The 16,928-nt window shown below is 45.9% G+C and overlaps 1 protein-coding gene and 1 pseudogene across 3 annotated transcripts in view; one reads left to right on the forward strand and one right to left on the reverse strand.

Annotated features, from left to right (window-relative positions):
- Positions 1–16,928, forward strand: part of TRIM2 (tripartite motif containing 2) — a 122,284-nt gene that overhangs the window by 2,715 nt on the left and 102,641 nt on the right. The window lies entirely within an intron of this gene.
- Positions 9,602–10,918, reverse strand: LOC112312342 (keratin, type I cytoskeletal 18 pseudogene; annotated as a pseudogene).

The following is a 16,928-nucleotide window of genomic DNA, read 5'->3' on the forward strand; positions in this document are numbered from 1 at the left end:
TCTGAGCGCAGGTATGGATATTTTGTCGCAGCTCCCTAGGTGAAAGGTTAGAGAGAGAAACACTGGTCATGCCCAAGAGGCCAAGTCCATGGCTGCAGAGGCCAGCAGGGTGCACACGAGCCCCAGGAAGGCAGCTGTGACTCACACCTGGGTGTCAGCCTGCTTTGCTTGGTCTTCTGCTTTGTCAAGGGGTCCTGGAAATCTAGTTTTTTTATTTCTTAATATGAAATCTCCAGATCTGTAAAGGTTGGGAACTAATTAAGAGTAAAACATTTAAAAATGTCTTGTGCTTGCCAAGGAAAACGCACCTGCAGAGCGGCCCCCAGGCCCCGCAGCACCCACGGAACTGCTCCTTCTCCATGGGGGAGGGGCTGGGCTGGGCCAGCTGTTTCCTCATCTCCTCTTCTAGCTTGAGTTTTGTGCTTTGTTTTGTTTTTTATGCTTTGTGTTTAACTTAAAGAAACACTTCTTTGCCTCATTCTTTCTGAAGGCAAATATCTTTCTGGCTGCGTGTACACTCCTTGATAGATCTCCCTGGATTATCTGAATGAGAAAAATTCTCTGGTTCCCTAATCTTCTCCTGACTTGAGATAAGGAGGCTGGCCCCTGGAGATCGGGATAGTGACCACGGGCCCCTGACTGGGAGGCACCCACACCATCCCTCTCCGCTGTGTAGAGCATTCAGGGCTCTCTCTGCTGGTGTGGTGAAGGTGGGGTGAATGGGGATTGGGAGGCTCGATCCCTTCTATGGGATGCCTTGGAACTGTCCTGAAGATGCCTTCTGGTGTCTCTTGGAGTGGGGAAGAGGGGGACCCTGGATTGTCCATGCATGAAAGAAGTACTAATGTTGAAGTGTGATTTCAGAAGTTCCCAGTTCCCACATCTCTCAAATCTCCCTCTAGCCTTCCCTAAGCTACATGAGCAATGCAAGTTAGTAAGTCTCCATGAGCAAAGGGGAGACATTCAACACCACTTTCCACAGTTAACAACTTCTTTGCCAGAGGTAGAAAAAATTCAGGAGACCTAAAAATGTGATGGCTGGGTTCTCCCTGCCTCTCCCCTCTGGGTTAGGGCTGCTGTTATTCTCTTTGGATGCTGGGGACAGGCCAAGTTACAGGAAGGCAAAGCAGCCGCCTCTCTCTCTGGCTGCTCTCCTGACTGTGGAGCTAAGACCAGGGTGGTACCTCCCTCTTGCCAGTGATGAGGCACAGAGAGCCTTCCAGGCAGACATGGAGACCCGTGCGTGTAAGGTGGCAGGGACTCACACAGAGGAGAGCACTTACCTCAGAGCAGTGAGCAGAAGCCAGCTTTGTTCAATGCAGCTGTGTTAAGCAAGGTGGCACCGTCCACAAACGCAACCGGCATTCCATAGCAGCTGCCCGGTTCACTTCCCATTGGCTCTGGGTAAGCAAGCAAAACCAGAGTGAGTGAACAGGTGCCAGGCTCCCCTCCACGGTGATGAAAAACTTCCCAAAGCCATAGCCATGCTGTCTTCAATCCTTTTGTCAGCGCCTCAGTTCTCTGGAGTTGAAAATGCAGCACCCGTGATCCAATCATTGTATTATCAATGAGACGGGAAGGGGAGTTGGAAGTTAGAATGTGGAAAGAGCCCAGGGAAAAGGGAAGATAATGGGATTTGGGTATTTGGTTGGGTTTCTGGTTGCCAAAACCTGAAAATGGGTTTCTTAGAGAGGCAGAAGCCACACCAGCCCAAATGTGGAGCTGCCAAGTCCTTAGGCTGGGCAGAGATGCTCTCCCCTGCCCTAGTCTTCTCTGTCCCAGTGACCCGCATGGAAACAGTGGCAGGTTCTTTTACTGGAACCCTAGAGGAACATCTGCTACCCCGTCAGACTGTGCCATGAGCTGGGGGCCAGCTTTGGAGGACCGGGATGTAAGGTGGGCTGCTTTGAGGCCTGTCTGAGGGTCTGACTCACTCCAAACCACCATGCAGGCTATGGCCCCTGAATGGCTGAATGCGAGAATCCTTCCCTGTCCATCCTCCTGGTAGTCGTGAGACCAACCTGCAGAGTGTCCTCTGGAATCAGCCTTACCTGCTGTCTCTCCTTCTTCCTGCCGTAGCCCAGCTGACGGTTAAATATATCAATTGCCTTTCCCCATTGATCATGCCTGGAACATCAACTTCTGCCCGCTTCTGGCTTCATAATGACAGGTTGCCTGTGGCGAATCCTGGCCGATGGGCTGTCTTCCAGGGTTTACACAAGCAGCTTATATGTTTCCTTAAGGTAGCTTATCCAGTTGTCTCAGCACGCCACACCCTCCCAGTCGGCTCCTTCTGGCAAATTTACTCTTAAGAGAGCATCTACTTAACTGTGTCCAGGGACAGAGAGGGATGGTAAAACTCCAATCCATTCTTTTGAAATTCTTTGTGATGATGCTAGAAAAATTAAGGGGAAACCTGATACTGTTGGCTAAAATGCAGCTGCATATTTATGACGGTTCAATTCATCTTTGTCCTATATGATCAGAGATTCTTGTTATATAAGATTAATAAGAATATAAGTAAAGCAGCCCTGGCTGGTGTGGCTCAGAGGATTGAGTGCTGGCCCGAGAACCAAAGGGTTGCTGGCTCAATTCCATCAGGGCACATGCCTGGGTTGCAGGCAAGGTCTCCAGTAGGGGATGCATGAGAGGCAACCACAGATTGATGTTTCTCTCCCTCTCTCCCTCCTTTCTCCTCTCTTTAAGGAAAAGATAAATAAAATCTTTTTTAAAAGAATATTAGTAAAGCACAAATATGAAATACTATGAACCATAATGTTTTTTAAAACCCAGCAATTCTATTGGAAATTTTATTTTATTTTAAAGTAGATTGTTCTCATCATCAAACCAAAAAGGAAGTTATCCTTCTAATGTATTGTTGTATATAGTGGGCAACAAAAATGCAGGACATTTTAAATTAAATCTACTAAATGGTTACTGTTTCTCGGAAAGAAGGAAGTGTATGACAATGTAAAAGACCAGCTCTTGCCGTCTTGGTGAGAAGAAAGATTTACACACAACTCCCGCCCCCCCCCCACGCCCCCACCCCCCAATGATTATAACAAAGGAAGGGTTAGGTGGAGTGTCAGACTGACTAATCAGATGCTGGAACGAGTGGCACTGGTCTGTCCCGTGTCAAGGCTGCAAGGGGGACACTGGTGTTTGGAGGACACAAACAGGGTCCTCCACAGTGGCTCCAGGGCTTTGAGGAACAGTCTAGGACTGGAAGGGTAAGCAGAGAAGGTGGAGGTGTTTTTCAACTAAAGGCAAACAGCTTAAGCAGTGGCTCCGAAGCATGGATTTGGCAACTCCGCTTTGATGGTGGATGGAGAGAAAGAAGACAGGCCTTCTTTCCCAAGTCAGATGATTGAAATTTGTATCCCAAAGGTGTGTGAGCAATTTGCTCAACATGCAGCATCTCTGTTTCCTCATGTGTAACTGGGGACAGCTGTCGCATTATTTTAAGGAACATAGAGAATTGATGTAGAGGGTCTAGGGCGGCTCTCTGTGTTGAGGCCTTCAACCTACGATGAATATTGTTAGCAAGACAAAGACTGAGATGAGACTCTACCCAACTTCAACATTGGGATGAGGACGCAGAACTTGCTCCCTAGACAATGTGGAACCCTGTGGAATCTTTAGGAAATGAAAGCTTTCTTGTACCACTTATACAAAAAGCTCACTGAATTTTTACAAATTCTTGTGTGACCATTTGAATCTCTGCTTGGATGTCTCTCTCTCTCTCTCTTTTTTGTTTTTTGTTTTTTGGTGGAGAGAAGGGTCTGTAATTCAAACTTTAATACTTGAACAAGTTAATGAGAACTTCAATGCACTTTGTCAATAAGCTGTGTGGTCTGTGGTCAGAATCACACTGGGCTCCAGCCTTTCTGGAAAGCTAATAGTGGCTCCAAGTTTAATGAGGTAATAAGCTGTGACTTTCAGTTACTTCTGTGACAGATGAATTTGGTGAAAATTCAATACTCAAAAACTGTTATTAAATGTAGTATGGGATCCCCTAATTTCCACTAGCATATTATTCTTCCTGGACATATCCCAACAAACCTTTATTTTTTGCTATTTTAAGAGAAAGTTACAACTTTATTATGCTTTTGGTCTGGCAATGAATCATATGTTTCCATTGTTATACGTCTATGTTACAACTTTCCAGAACAGTTTAGTGCAATTTTTAGAATGTGAGTCAGTTGCAATCTTCACGCTGTGGCTCTGAACCGTCTTTTTTATGACCCTTCTGAGTGAAAATTTTCTCCCCACTCTCCTCTTCCCTCCTTCCCTTACTTTCTTTGTTAAACACAATCACTGAGCTGAGTAAGCTGTGTTATCTGACACTCCCTTGCCAAGGTTCCAGGAATAAACATCTTAAATAATCCAGTAAAAATCACTGAGCTCATTAGTGTCCCCAAAGAAAAACAAAATCAGTCTTGTATTAGGATTTTAGAATATGATTGTTTTCCAGGCTTTTTTTTTTAAGAGTGGATGGGGAGGGTTGGGGGCTAGCTTTCTGCCTTACAAACAATAAGGCCTCCCGTTTTCTGTTCTTTCATTCATATTTATGTCTCCAAAGGAGGGAGAGGGGGGACCAGGCACAATCTCGTGCCAATGTGAATTAACTCTTTACTGGCCAGATTCTCTGGCCATTTATGGCTCATTCTCTAGTATTCTGAGTAACAAAGATTTTGTTGTACTTTGAACTAAACTAGGTCCTTTGTTCTAAAAGCTCAATACAGAATTTTGAAATGAACAGAAACACTTTGCAGGCAAATGTTTACGACCAACTCCTATGCTTTTACAAGCATCGAGATGGATCAAAGATAGGCCAACACTCCGTGTTAAAAAGCAATCCCCAGTGACGGCGCACGTGTCATAGCAGCGGCACTGGCGTCGTCACTGCGCCCGCACGGGCTGAGGCCTTGTTGTCCTCACTTTCAGAGCTGAGAAAACCAAAGCTCAGAGAGGCTGAATAAATTCTCCAAGGTCACCAGCTACTGAGAAGCAGGCGCAGGAGGCTGACTGAGACCTGCCCGCCTTCAAAGCCCTTGCTCTTCCCCGTGTAGTCTACCTACGACGTGATGCATAGCAGACTCCCTTGGAATATTGTGTCCCCCATGTAAGTTGCATTAGAGTTCCCTAATGAGTCGATGGTTGACACTCAAACGAGGCTCCCAGACAGGCCAGTACGCGGCTGTGTTTTCCATGTGTTGTCGGGTTCTCACCAGCTGACCGCTACTGGGCAGAGCCGACAAATTTCCTGGATGACTGCACAGCGGGTAGCACTCCATGGTGGTAAGTTATGTCTAAGACCCACACAAAAGGGTAAGTAGGGTTACTCCCCGGACCACAAGCCAGTAAAGGCACTGTGTCCTCTGTAGATGCCATGATTAGGGAGTGGAAATATGTATTTCACTGGAACCTTCCATCCACTGGAAAAAACATAAAGCGAGACTGGAAAAACCAAGTGCTTGAACAAACTTGGTCAGGCTTTAATCATGACTAAGCCCAGGGAAGCCTCAGACTGCTAAATGAAATGCACGTGCACATTCCCTCTGTATGGGGCCAGCTTGCTCTCAGGAGTAGCTATTTGTTGTCCACATAATTGCCAAATGCCTAAGTCTTCAAGGGTATGGACTCTAATTTTAACTCTCTGTCTTGGAACTTAGCTTAGTCCTTGGCATATAGTTCATGTTAAAGAAATATTTGTTCGAGTGAGTGTATTAGTCAGTGTTCTCCAGAGAAACAGGACCAACGAGGTGTTGGTTGGTTGGTTGGTTGGTTTATTATAAAAAACTGGCTCACATGATTATGGAGGTTGGCAAGTTCAACATGCAGAAGGCTGGAGGCCCGGGGACAGCCAATGTCCTAGTTCAAAAGGTATCAGGCAGGAAGAGCCGATGTTGCAGATGAAGTGCAAAGGCAGTCTGCTGGGAGTTTTCTCTCACTCGGGAGGAGGTGCATCTTTTTGTTTTATGTAGTCCTTCAACCGCCTGGATGAGGCTCACCTAAACTACGGAGGGCGATCTGCTTCATTCCACCAATGAAAATGTTACTGCCCCCCAAAAATGTTGTTGCAGAAACATGAGAGTACCCTGGTCCCCAGCCTCCCTGATTCCCACTCCGGAGAATAATGTTTGATTGGATGTCAGGGCACCCTGGGGCCCAGTCAGGTGGACACATCAAGTTAACCATCACAGTGACAGAATGAGTGGATTGGAAATGGCAGTTTCTGAGCGGAGGCAGAGCAAGTGGGATGGCAGGTGTTGGTCTCTACTGTTTCAGGCTTCTGTTAAAATGACACCTGTGGATTAGAAGTACCTTTCTTCCCAGTGAGGCAGTTCCAACAGACCACAGGGTTTAAAACCAGGATGCTACTCTAGGTGAGTCTTCCTTTGGCCACTTGTACCGGGGTGATCATTTACCACTGGACCAAGGGAACTGAAGAAAGGAGTTGAGACATGCACCATGCCCTCCAGGGCTGGAGGGATAAAAAGCTGCCTTTCTTAAGGGTAATGTTATTTGGAGGTAGAATCTTAAAACATGCAAGAACCTAGTTTTTCCAAGAACTTATGGAGAAAATAATTTTTATGCTGCCCGAGTGCACGTAGACATATTTTAGATGACTTTGTTTAGTTGATTTAATGCAGTTAGGTGCTAAAGGTGAACAGTAAACACCCCATGAGGAAAAGAGCACATTTGGATTTTATTTTCCTTTAACCTGGGCTATATATTTGCTTTGTTCTGTAACACACCACCAAACCAATGAAAGCAGGGAGGAATACAATTGCACATGTGATCTTTCTGCAAAGATAGTATGGCATTTCCCGCTGAAGTAATTCATTGTTCACAGAATTTGGCAATGAGAAAAGGGGGAAAAGCCTCTAAACAAACAGGCCATTGAAAATATATGCCATGACCTAAGGATGATGCAATGGCAAATTGCAATTTGGAAAGAAGTCCTGAATGACAATTTTGTTACAAAAGGATCAAAGGCTATGCAACAAAATGATGAAGAAACAATGTTTATTTTGAAGTCTTATTCAGTTTTCATGTTTGACTCTACCCTTGGCGTTTTTAAGGAGTTATTTGTTTTCAGTTCTCTGACATACTTAGAATTAGCATGGGTATTTCTCAGCTCTTGAATTCCCTTTGCCTCTGGGGTAAGTAAAAGAGTGTGGGAGACAGAGAACCCCACATCTGCCATGATAAGAAAGGAAGGGGAGGAGCAACTCCTGGAGAAAAGTGCAGGAGAGGAGAGGTGCAGACCTGCCGTGGCCACACCTTCACAAACAACACAGTTTAAGGAGAAGGACACAGGCCTGAGGTTCTGTCCCCAAATGGGCCTCGATTTGGAGAGGTTGAAAATGGTCCTAAATCCCTTTACTCAGAATTTCTCTTCTGCAGATTTTCTAGCTCAGAAGCCTACAAAATGACAAAATAGGCAAGCGTTTGAATAATACAGAATGTTAAGTGGACTTTCTAAGGACCATTTGCCAATTTCTTTCTCATTCAGTTAAATTCTTGATTTATCTATTATGATTTAAGAAGTCCTGGCTGGCGTGGCTCAGTGGATTAAGTGCCAGCCTGCAAACCAAAGGGTCACAGTTTTGATTCCCAGATCAAGGCACATGCCTTGGTTGCAGGCCAGGTCCCCAGTAGGGGGCGTATGAGAGGCAACCATACATTGATGTTTCCTTCTCTCTTTCTCCCTCCCTTCCCCTCTGTCTAAAAATAAATAAAATCTTTAAAAAAGAAATGAAAAGAAAATCAGGGAAAATATAACCAGCTACATATATATAAAGAAAACATTTTAAATAGGAAAATTTGCAAAGGTGTACGTACAAGAATGGCTTTTTTCTTTTTGTATTTGTTTATAACATTAATTTACCTACATTAGGGTATTAGTTAAATAAAGTAAGCTACATGCTTAAAACAGCATGCTCTGTAACACACACCCCAAAATGGGCTTATAGTGTAGGACTAAATATTTCCATATGGAAAGTTATCCATGATACGTTATTGGTAGGCAGGTAAAATAAATTATACATTACCATGCATCATTTTGTTTTAATAAAAAACTGTGAGTAATATGTTTGTTTAGAAAATAATCTGGCATAATGCTAAATTGTTAAGTAATCATTTCTGCGTGGTAGGTAATAGATGATAATTGGATTTCTGCAGAGCGCTTGTTGCTTTTGAAACTAGAAACAAAAAGTGTATATAGCTACAAAGTGACTGAAGGCATGCAGTAGAAAGGCATGGAGTTAGAAGAAAATGACCTTAGTAATACACATATTGGATAATCATGATTGAGATTAAAACTGTAGAGACTTCCTTTGAAATAACTCAAAATGTTAATGTCCCATTTTTTCAAATGAAACCAGTTGAATAGCCTTAAAAATAGAAAATGTGTCTTAAATTAGCAAGTAGAAGTGATAAATAGAGGTTGATTTAATTGCATTGTTTAAAAGTCTTTAAAATACTTTCACAGGATGATTTTTTCAGCTCTATTCTAGCACTTATTTAAAAGTCTTTAAAAGATTTTCATTTGCTATGAATTCTGTAGTAGTGGAGGGACTTGTTCTCTTCGGAAGTCAGTCTACACGGAGGAGTAGAGAGGTTGGTGTTGATGGAACAGTTGGGCCGATGTATAAAGTAGATTCTGAAAGAAATGTGTCCTGTGATGGGAATGCCTCAGACAGCAGGGATCCACGCACTACGCTTTGCTGTATGGATATAACACGTCTCCTTTGCTTTATTTAATTACCCTGACGCCTGTTGTCGGGGAGGCAAGGGTCTTAGCTATCAGATTATTCAAAGAAAAACTGTGTACCATGCTCTACTTTGGTATATGAATTTTGGTTTAATTTTACTTGACTACTTGAGGTAGCGCTTTTTCCCCATCATTTTTCTGGTGTGATTCCAGTTTTATAAATGTGCACAAATTTACATGTGAGTGGATATGTAGTTAGAGGACATTTTCCTCGAAAAGCCAACCCTAAACCACAGCATTGGTAGCTGGCGAAGGCGCCTGTGATCCTCCGCCCTGGCTCTGACAAAAGGCACGAACTTCGTGAATATTTCTCCAGACTTTCTCCAGAGTCTGTCCATGGGTATGGATTTTTGGTTTCTGGCTGCCTGTGCGTGGCATCTACCCATACCCAGATATGGTGCACATGTGAACCGTGCACGTTAGTCCCTTCGGCACAGTACTCAGTGTGTCTCTCCACAACGGCCTCCGCACCATCGTCAGGCACGCTCTGGCTCCACCCCTCCACGGAACAGATGTGCACTTGTGTGGCTCGGTGTCCACGGAAGCGCCAGTGGGGCCTGCAGCTGGGATGAGGATGGTGCATTTCAGTCCACTGCACAGCAAAACACATGCGGGAGTGAATGGCCCAATTGTTGGGCTAACAGTGTCAGCCTTTTAATGACAGAAGAAGGAGGAGAAGGGGGAGGGGGAGGGGAGAAGAGAAGGAGACAAAACAAGACAAGGTGTAATCAAGTCTGGTGATAAAGTAACTTTTTTTTCTTTTTCTTTATTTTTTTAATGTTCAATGAACTCTGAACTTTTTATCAGCCTCCTGCCCTGCTAGGGATGCCCTACTTCTGCTGCCTTTACCACCTCAAAACTGGTGTCCTTGACCTCAGGCACCACTCTGCCATCCACAGTCCTGTGGGTGGTGGTCTTTTGGATGGCTTGTAAGGAGGGGCTCTTGTCCAGGGCGTCAACAAGTTTGAAGTCCTCCTCATCTTCCAGTAGGCCACGGTAGGTGGCAATCTCAGCCTCCAGCTTGACCTGGGTGTTCAGCAGGGCCTCATACTCCTGGGCCTGGTGCTGCCCCTCTGCCCGGGTCTGGGCCAGCTGTGACTCCAGGTGCAGCAGGATCCTGTTGAGCTGTTCCATCTGCATGGCCTAGAGCATCTCCACCTCCCTCAGGCTGTTCTCCAAACTGACCTTCAGAGTCCTCATCGAGTCCAGGTCAGTCTCCAATGACTGGACCGCACATCTCAGCTCCATGAGTGTCTTCTCAGCAGTGCCTGTCTCAGCAGTCTGCGAGATGACCACTGTGGTGCTCTCCTCCATCTGCTGGGACAAGTACTTGTCTAGCTCCTCTTGGTTTTTCTGAACCATCTCGTCAGACCGGGCCCGGATGTCCGCCATGATCTTGCCGAGGTCCTGAGATTTGGGGGCATCCAACTCCACGGTCAACCCAGAGTGGGCGATCTGGTTTTGTAGACCATTTACTTCCTTCTTGTGGTTCTTCTTCACGAAGAGCAGCTCTTCCTTGAGAGCCTCAATCTCTGTCTCTGACTGCAGCCGAGTGATACTGGTGTCATCAGTGACCTTTCGGAGCCCATTGATGTCATTCTCCACAGACTGGCGCATGGCCAGCTCCATCTCATACTTGACTCTGAAACATCAACAGCAAGATGGGCATTGTCAATCTGCAGAATGATGTGGGCATTGTCCACAGAATTTGCAAAGATCTGAGCCCTCAGGTCCCCAATGGTCTTGAAATAATGCCCCCAGTCTCTGACCTGGGGTCCCTTCTTCTCTAAGTGTTCCCAGACTTTGATACCCAGTCTCCGATTATCAGCCTCCTGGCTTCCCACCCTCTCCAGGTAGGAGGCCAGGCAGTCATTCAGGCATTGCATAGTCTCCTTCTCGCTCTTTATGTCCCCTTTGCCTATGAGATCCCCTGCTATCTCTGCAGCCAGGCCGCCCAGGTCCCCAGCTGCCCCGCACAGTGGTGGAGCGGGACACTGAGATCTGGGAGCCTGAGCCACTGGTGCCTGCATAGACACTGGCTGTGATGCTAGCTGGCCAGACCCAGTAGCTGGGCGACTGCATGGGGCTGAGGGTCCAGTAGCTTGTGCAGAAGCTGGAGTGTGTGCTAAAGCTCATGTTGTTCAGGGAGGAAGGTGAGAAGCAGAGACTCAGGTTGAAGCTGCCTAAAGTAAGTTTTATTTTAAGGGCAACGTTCAAATTAATTTACGTTAATACATTAGTAACCATCCCTGTTACCACCTTTTGGGAGAAAAGAGAATACAGACACTCCCCGATTTACAGTGGTTCAACTTAACAATTTTTCTACTTTCTGGTGGTGCAGAAGCAGTATGCATTCAGTGGAAACCCCACTTTGGATTTTGAACTTTGATCTTTTCCCAGCTGATAATAAGCGCTGTGATACTCTCTCATGATGCTGGGCAGTGGCAGCGAGCCATGGCTCCCAGTCAGCCACGTGATCACCAGGGTCAACACCCGATGAATACTCGGTGGTTGCCGGGGTTTTTTGGGTATTGTGTTCTGAGCACATTTGAGGTAGGCTAGGCTAAGCCATGATGTTTGGTAGGTTAGGGGTAGTAAATTCAGTCTTGACTTAGATAGTTTCAAACTATGATGGGTTTACCAGGACATAAGTAAGTCAAGGAGCACCTGTACCATTTTTAAATCCATCAGTAGGATTCCACAAGTGCCAGGAGCAGCATATTTAGCTCAGCCTCGGTCTGGTGGAGGAGCAGAGTGGACGAGAGGAGGGGAGGGTTGGGGGGAGCTGTCGCGAAACATAGACTGTGTAGATGCTTGTCTACGCGCCCTGCCATCCAGCTGCAGCAGTCACCACACAGCTTAGTTTGCACCACACATCCATCTGCTTTCTGAGTGTTGAGCACCTCTGCCCACAGCGAGATTGGAGGCAAGCTCTGGAGCTTCGATTCCTCTTGGGAAACTTGATGGGGGTTAGGGTAGGCCTGGGAAGCCTATTCAGAGGCCCAGCCTATGGTGTATGGATGGGGCCCCATACAAGGAGCCAGCCAGGAGTGCCGCCAGCCGTCCCTTTGCTCACCGAGCCCTTTCACTCACTCCAGCCCTGAGAAAGGACCGTCTCTTTCTAGCCACACAAAGGACCACGGCTGGGCTGCTCCTAGCCAGCAAATAATGTTAGCTAACATTATTGACTTGTTATCAAAAGCCTGGGACGGTTCTAGGCTGGGCCTATTATTATCTTACTTAATACTCACGACCAGCCCACAAAGGGAGTACTACCATTAGCTGTTGGTTTTTTTTTAATAAATGAGAAACTGAAGGCTTAGGAAAGGTAAGTAGCTCCCTAAGGTTGCCTGGTTAGTAAAGGGTGTAGCTGTAGCACCGAGGCTATCGGGCTACGGATCAGCATATCCAGTGTCTGGGAAGGGTCAGGGTTTTCCATGCCCAAGTGGTCAAATACAAACCACTTAAGATATTTATCCTGGACATATTTGATATTTGATCATATCTTCTGTAGCTCTGGACCCCTCGCAGTTCCTACCACAAGGCTTTCTACAATAACTATGTGAGGAGTTAACTGATGGAAAAAAAGATGGTACATTCTAGTTCAAGGGTTGGAGATTGTGGTTTTAGTTACTTTTAAAATATTTTTCTTTTGGAAGATGTCCAGGTTACAAAAACATAGAAAAAATAGATCCCGAACTTCATAAACCCACCCATTATCATCCATTACCAACATTTTCTGCCAACCTTGCCATCCTTCCCCAACTGTTTTGCTATGTCTTGTTTTTTTCCTGTTATTTTTGAAAGCAAATTCCAGCTGTGACATTTCCCTCTAAATACTTCAATATGGATAACATATATATAACCACAATGCAATTATCATGCCTAACAACATTAACAATAATTTTTTAATGTCATGTAACACCTAGTCCATATTCAAATTGATTGTCTCAAAAGTATCTTTTTATAGTCTGTGGAATCAGAATAGAAATTATGTGCGCATTGCATTTAGTTTATGTCTTATGTGTTTTTTTCTCTTATAGTCTCACCCTCTCTTCCCGCTTTTAAATGACATTGAGCTTTTTTTCTTTTTGGAAAACTGGGGCATTTGTCCATTGCAGTGATTTTAACTGACTCTGGAAGTGCTTTCTGGAGGAAGTTGATGATGCCCAATTTTCAGAAGATCTTCACCCCTGACATCCTCTAGAATGGTGTCTGTACTGGTGGGATTCTGGGTTGCATCATTGTTTCTTCGGTGATAAATGTGTATTGAATGCCTGCTGTGTGCCCACCCTGGGTCCAATGCAGGAGATAAGCAGCTTGGGTGTTGCTGTAAAAAGAGATAAGATGAAAATAAACTCTCTACGGTGAATAAATGATATCTCCTAAGTCCCCTTTATCAAATGCATTCAAGGTATTGGTTGGCCGTATCTGAACAGAACTTCAGAACCCTGTAATGGCTGGTTACATTCAGAAGGCTTAAATGATCCTTGTTCTCAGCTCTTCGTCAACTGCCCGTGCAATTTTTCCGCAGTGTATTGATTGATTCCTTGTGGCGACTATTGGAAATTATGGGCACAGCAGAGAGCTCTCCACTCTCGAGTGCTGTGTAGGGAAGAATTTCTAACAAGAATGATGGCCTCACTGCGACAGGTCAGACAGGCCTGGGAGAAATTCCGGGAGCTGGACTGGGAATAATTGGGAAAGAGGCTGGGTTGTGTGGTAGGAAAGTGTCCGGGAAGCTGCTGCATTCAGGGGCCCTGAACTGAGCTCCACTGAAGGAGAATTTGTGAAGTTTAAAGGGTAAAATGTAGGTGTGGCAGGAAGCTAGATATGCAAACAATATTTCTTCTTTTTAATTTGGACTTTTTTTTTTTTTTTTTTTAGAAATATTCCCTTTAAAATGGTTATCTGAGACATGACACCTGAGTGTTTAAGAGATGTTTAGAAAATCGATACCTTATTTGTGGCAGGATCACAGTGCGGCCAGATGCCGGGGCCTGTGGGAGGAAACCCCAGGACCTCCGCAGCCAGCAGCGCTCCCACCAGGGACCTGAATGCAGATGGCCAGCTGCTCTGTGCTTGGGATGCCTGTTTAGGGGCACGGTGACCTTTAATTGTAAGGCTTTTATTGCCAGGTCTATCGTGGTTAACAGGACAGGGATCAAAGCCCTGGAGTTCTCTTCCACCCACATCAAATTCTCAGGATGCTAAATTGAGCTTTATTAAGCTGGTGAGGAGACAAGGACAGGCATTTTCACTTTTCATTTGAAACCAGCAGTGAATAAAATAGATTTGCTTTCTCTTCAGACAGCCCACTGATAACACTGTAACCTGGCCTCTGTGAAATGAACTAATAAGCAAGAAGAACACTTTGTCTTCAGAAAATTAACAGCCCCATTAACTCCATGCTTTCTTGGTATATTCTAAATAATGTTGCTCGATAGGAATGTAAGGTTTTCTTTTGTGAAGCTCATGGCACATTTCACATGCGATCTCATTAATTTTTAGTATACCCCTAGGATGTGGGTATTGTTATTCTCACCAGGAAAATGAAGGTGTCCGACAGCCTCGGGTCATGCAGCTAATTGGGACATGGGCAGAAGCAGAGGCTCGGGCTCCTGGCCCCAAGTCTCAGCTGCGTGTCGGAGCTCACCGCCTCTGAAAGGCAAGTCTTCAGTGTTGCAATCTTACCCAGGAATATGAAAAAATAGTCCCTTGGGAAAGATACTAACCACTCCTGCTAGCTCCTTTAGGCATCTCACAATTTCATTCATTTGCTCATTCATTCATTCATTCAATATACATCAAGTGCCCACTCGTGCCAGACATTGTCCTGAGTGCTGGGGTGCCCTGCTCTCAAAGAGATGTGCCTGTGCACTTGTCTCAAGTGTCACCTAGCACCCTCTGGGGAGTGTACAAAAGTGGTAAGGGCTGAGGAAGAGGGCCTCAGGAGAATGGGCATTGATAATGGTAACAATCCTAACAAGGGCTAACTCGTACACAGCGCGCCTTGCACCATTCTGAGTACTAGCTTACGCATCCCCATAGCAGCTATCTGAGGTGGGTACCATTGTCAAATCCATCATATAGATGAGGAAATTGGGGCCCCCAGTGGTTTAGTGACTTGCCTAGGAAATATCAGGGATGTTTTAGTTTTCACCTCATTGGCCTTTTTATTCCAAGATGACTCAGTTTCAACCTTACCATGGAAAGAGAAAAAGAACATCAGGCCCTGGCTGGTGTGGCCCAGTGGATTGAGTACGGGCCTGTAAACCAAAAGGTCGCAGGGTGGATTCCCAGCCAGCGCACATGCCTGGGTTGCAGGCCATGCCTGGGGGCCACGTGAGGGGCAACCACACACTGATGTTTCTCTCCTTCTCTTTCTCCCTCCCTTCCTCTCTCTGAAAGTAAATAAATAAAATCTTTAAAGAGAAAGAAAAGAGCATCAGTCACGGAGGCTTGGCTCCCTGGCTTGATGGTAGCAGGACAGCCTACTGCATTCTCAGTCTAGCTGCACACCTCTTGAGCCACGGCGGGGCTGCGGGGCAGTGCTGTTCGGGGCTGTGCACCTTTCCAGCTTGTGTGGCCCCAGCAGCTGTGCCTTCTAGTTGGACAAAGCCAGGCCTCTCTGAGAAGTTGTTTAGCCAATAGCATTTATTGCTTTTTCTGCTGCGTCCCTACCGCTGGATGCCCTAGGGATGATTCTGGGATGAATTATGCCCGTTGGTGAAAACACCCCTCCGATCACGATCACGGGGAGCTCAGGAAGGAGGTGAGGAGACTGGGCATAGGTGCAGGAAATCCCATTGGGGGAACTGCGGAACGGGAGGCGGGTTTCATGAGTCCTGCTAATGGTGACCAGGGGTTCACTAAAAAGGAGTGTGATGAGAAAGATCGGGTTCCATCAGCAGCCCAGGCAGACTAGGAAGGTGCCCTTGTACAGACAAGGCTGCTGTTAAAACTGTCTGTTCCTCAGCCCCCTGTGGGCAGGATGGAGGAATTTGCTAGACCAGTGGTTCTCAACCAGAGCTGGTTTTGCCACCAGGGGAAAATCGGGGGACATTTGGCAAGGTCTGGAGGCCTTTTTGGCTGTCACAGTGGAGGAGGGAGCAGAGGTGATTCTGGCACCTAGTGGGAAGAGGCCTGGGACACGGATAAATGTCCTGCAATCACAGCCTGCTGGACAGAGAATTGTCCAGCCCCAAATTACCCAGCCCTGAGCAGTGCTGAGGCTGAGGACCCCGTGCCGGCCTGAGGGAGAGACTCTGGTCTGAGTGGTGAGAATTGTGTTGCTTCAGCTCCTCCCGACAGGGTTTACTTCCCTGGGACGTAATGACCTCTTCAGTTACACTGGCTCTCACAGTCTGTGGTTCGGGAACTAAACTGGAGACTAAAGACAGGCCCGGAATGTCCCAGAAAAGCAGAAGAAATGTGGAAGGCTTAGAAGAGGCTTTTTAGGAGATAGTGCTTAAACCTCAGGTGAACCTTTAAAAACCTGAACCATTTCATCTTCATAAAACCCTGTCAAAGGAGCGGGGAGGGCCACGTTCTCATGCTTTGTCGCTAAGGAAGGAATTCTTGTTGGGACTTGAGGGACAGCCCTGAGCAGAATCGTCTAGAGTTACACAGAACCGAAGATGCCAGCCGGCTGCAACTGAGGGCTGCTTTTCAAGTATTGTCCCAGCTGCCAAGTCCCTGAAAGGAGTCGCCCTGGTCTCCCAAGCCCTCACCGTTCTTCCACATCCCTGACTGAGTGACAGCCACACCCTGTCTGCTACCTGTCTCTCTTCACATCACAAAGAGTCTACTTTTCTACCTTAAGAAATGACCAGAAGGGAAAGCAGGAGAAGAAAACAAAACAAGCCTTGACTACTTGGGGAAGCTGGCCTAAGGAGAACCTAAATTGTCAGAGCTGCCCAAATTGATCGATGACCCCACATTTATTGGTACGTTCCAGAAAAAGCAGTGGATTCTAATCAAATCTCCTTCCCACAAATTAGTAAAGGCTGTTTTTTCAGTAGTGTAAAAAAAATCCAATGTTAAAAATTCAAAGCATTTCTTGTAAAGCATGCTGTTTATAAAGAGAACATTCTATATGAAGATAACTCTAATTATGGGTTATTGCCATGTCAAAACATGATAA

The sequence above is a fragment of the Desmodus rotundus genome, chromosome 9 (assembly GCF_022682495.2).
Source record: "Desmodus rotundus isolate HL8 chromosome 9, HLdesRot8A.1, whole genome shotgun sequence".
NCBI lineage: Eukaryota > Metazoa > Chordata > Mammalia > Chiroptera > Phyllostomidae > Desmodus > Desmodus rotundus.